Source organism: Oncorhynchus tshawytscha, linkage group LG34 (genome assembly GCF_018296145.1).
Source record: "Oncorhynchus tshawytscha isolate Ot180627B linkage group LG34, Otsh_v2.0, whole genome shotgun sequence".
NCBI lineage: Eukaryota > Metazoa > Chordata > Actinopteri > Salmoniformes > Salmonidae > Oncorhynchus > Oncorhynchus tshawytscha.
The window spans coordinates 9,287,223-9,290,388 of record NC_056462.1 but is presented as its reverse complement, the minus strand read 5'-3'; positions in this window follow the sequence as shown (position 1 = coordinate 9,290,388).

The following is a 3,166-nucleotide window of genomic DNA, read 5'->3' as shown; positions in this document are numbered from 1 at the left end:
CAAATAAATATATATTATAAAAATACATTAAAAAAAATCAATTTCAGAAATTGGCCGATTAATCGGTATCGGCTTTTTTTGGTGGTTCAATAATCGGTATCGGCATTGAAAAATCATAACCGGTCTACCTCTAATCAGTACCTGACCTCACTAATGATCGTGGCTGAATGGAAGCAAGTCCCCGCAGGAATGTTTCAACATCTAGTGGAAAGCCCTCCCAGAAGAGTGGAGGCTGTTATTTATTTAACCCTTATTTTACCTGGTAAGTTTACTGAGAACACATTTTCATTTACAGCATCAACCTGGGAAATAATTACAGGGGAGAGGAGGGGGGATGACTGAGCCAATTGTAAGCTGAGGATGATTAGGTGGCCATGATGGTATGAAGGCCAGATTGGGAATTTAGCCAGGACACTGGGGTTAACACCCCTACTCTTACGATAAGTGCCATGGGATATTTAGTGACCACAGAGAGTCAGGACACCTGTTTAACGTCCCATCCGAAAGACAGCACCCAACAGAGGGCAATGCCTAAGGCAGTGGAAAGGGTGCTCCTGCTGGCCACTTCCAGCAGCATCTGCTCTCCCATCCAGGTGTAACGGATGTGAAACGGCTAGCTAGTTAGCGGTGGTGCGCGCTAATTAGCATTTCAATCGGTGAAGTCACTTGCTCTGAGACCTTGAAGTAGTGGTTCCCCTTGCTCTGCAAGGGCCACAGCTTTTGTGGAGTGATGGGTAACGATGCTTCGTGGGTGACTGTTGTTGATGTGTGCAGAGGGTCCCTGGGTCGCGCCCGGGTATGGGCGAGGGGACGGTCTAAAGTTATACTGTTACACAGGGACAGACCAGGACCAACCTTTCTTAGCTTCAGAAGCAAGCCAGCCGTGGGATACATTGAACATTAAAGTGCCAATCAGTATTTGAAACAAAGTGAAGTCCCCTCACCTGTTTCTGTAAAAAGCTGAGGGATGGGGTTAGAAAAATGTAACCGCTCTCTAATTCATAGACAAAGCTATGGATGCAAGGACTGACCATCGATGATATCACAATTCTAGTTTTAACTATATTTTGAGGCTGTATAGTGTTTGTTAACATTTACTTTGTTTACAAATATTGGAGTAAAACAAATGCATATTTGGGGTTCTGATGGGGTTAGACAGTTTGAACTAAGCTCATGAGGCAAAGGGGGACCAACTCCATATTAAATGCCCATGTTTTTGGAATGAGATGTTCGAGGAGCAGGTGTCCACATACTTTTGGTCATGTAGTGTAGTAATCTGGCGAAATATTGCATACTATCCAAAAACTGACCAACACCCAATTCTGGGTAACACATCTGAACACATGTGCAGAGGGGAACCGGGCAACAGGGACTGAGCTATATGAAGAGGGGAACCGGGCGACAGCCCCCGCGACCTCGGCCTTCTGCAAAATGTAACCTCTTGCCATTCCTCTGTACCGGTCAAGGATCTTGACACTACTGGTACGACGCATTGTCCTCTGCGCGGTCCCGTGCCACCTTCAGTTCCAGTAGCTGTAGTTTCCTCCACAATCCCCTGTTTTCTTTCTGGCTTTGAGTTATTTCCAAATGAAACACTGCATAGTCGTCGTCTACGAGTTTACATATCTCTGCAACGGCTGCATTCGCTAGAACCTCCATAGTGGAGGCTATAGCAATCTCACTAGGATAAAGACCTCCTCCATTCCTGCCATTATTGAAAGAGATCGTGATACCTCACATCTCAAAATAGGTCTACTTAATGTTAGATCCCTCACTTCAAAGGCAGTTATAGTCAATTAACTAATCACTGATCATAATCTTGATGTGATTGGCCTGACTGAAACATGGCTTAAGCCTGATTAATTTACTGTGTTAAATGAGGCCTCACCACCTGGTTACACTAGTGACCATATCCCCCGTGCATCCCGCAAAAGCAGAGGTGTTGCTAACATTTACGATAGCAAATTTCAATTACCAATTATTTTTAAAAGTTTTCATCTTTTGAGCTTCTAGTCGTGAAATCTATGCAGCCTACTCAATCACTTTTTATAGCTAATGTTTACAGGCCTCCTGGGCCATATACAGCGTTCCTCACTGAGTTCCCTGAATTCCTATCGGACCTTGTAGTCATAGCAGATAATATTCAAATTTTTGGTGATTTTAATATTCACATGGAAAAGTCCACAGACCCACTCCAAAAGGCTTTCGGAGCCATCATCGACTCAGTGGGTTTTGTCCAACATGTCTCTGGACCTACTCACTGTCACAGTCATACTCTGGACCTAGTTTTGTCCCATGGAATAAATGTTGTGGATCTTAATGTTTTTCCTCATAATCCTGGACTATCGGACCACCATTTTATTATGTTTGCAATCGCAACAAATAATCTGCTCAGACCCCAACCAAGGAGCATCAAAAGTCGTGCTATAAATTCTCAGACAACACAAAGATTCCTTGATGCCCTTCCAGACTCCCTCTGCCTACCCAAGGACATCAGAGGACAAAAATCAGTTAACCACCTAACTGAGGAACTCAATTTAACCTTACGCAATAACCTAGATGCAGTTTCACCCCTAAAAGCTAGAAACATTTGTCATAAGAAACAAGCTCCCTGGTATACAGAAAATACCCGAGCTCTGAAGCAAGCTTCCAGAAAATTGGAACGGAAACGGCGCCACACCAAACTGGAAGTCTTCCGACTAGCTTGGAAAGACAGTACCGTGCAGTATCGAAGAGCCCTCACTGCTGCTCGATCATCCTATTTTTCCAACTTAATTGAGATAAATAAGAACAATCCGAAATGTATTTTTGATACTGTCGCAAAGCTAACTAAAAAGCAGCATTCCCCAAGTGAGGATGGCTTTCACTTCAGCAGTAATAGCTTCATGAACTTCTTTGAGGAAAAGATCATGATCATTAGAAAGCAAATTACGGACTCCTCTTTAAATCTGTGTGTTCCTCCAAAGCTCAGTTGTCCTGAGTCTGCACAACTCTGCCAGGACCTAGAGGATCAAGAGAGAGACTCAAGTGTTTTAGTACTATATCTCTTGACACAATGATGAAAGTAATCATGGCCTCTAAACCTTCAAGCTGCATACGGGACCCTATTCCAACTAAACTACTGAAAGAGCTGCTTCCTGTGCTTGGCCCTCCTATGTGGAACATA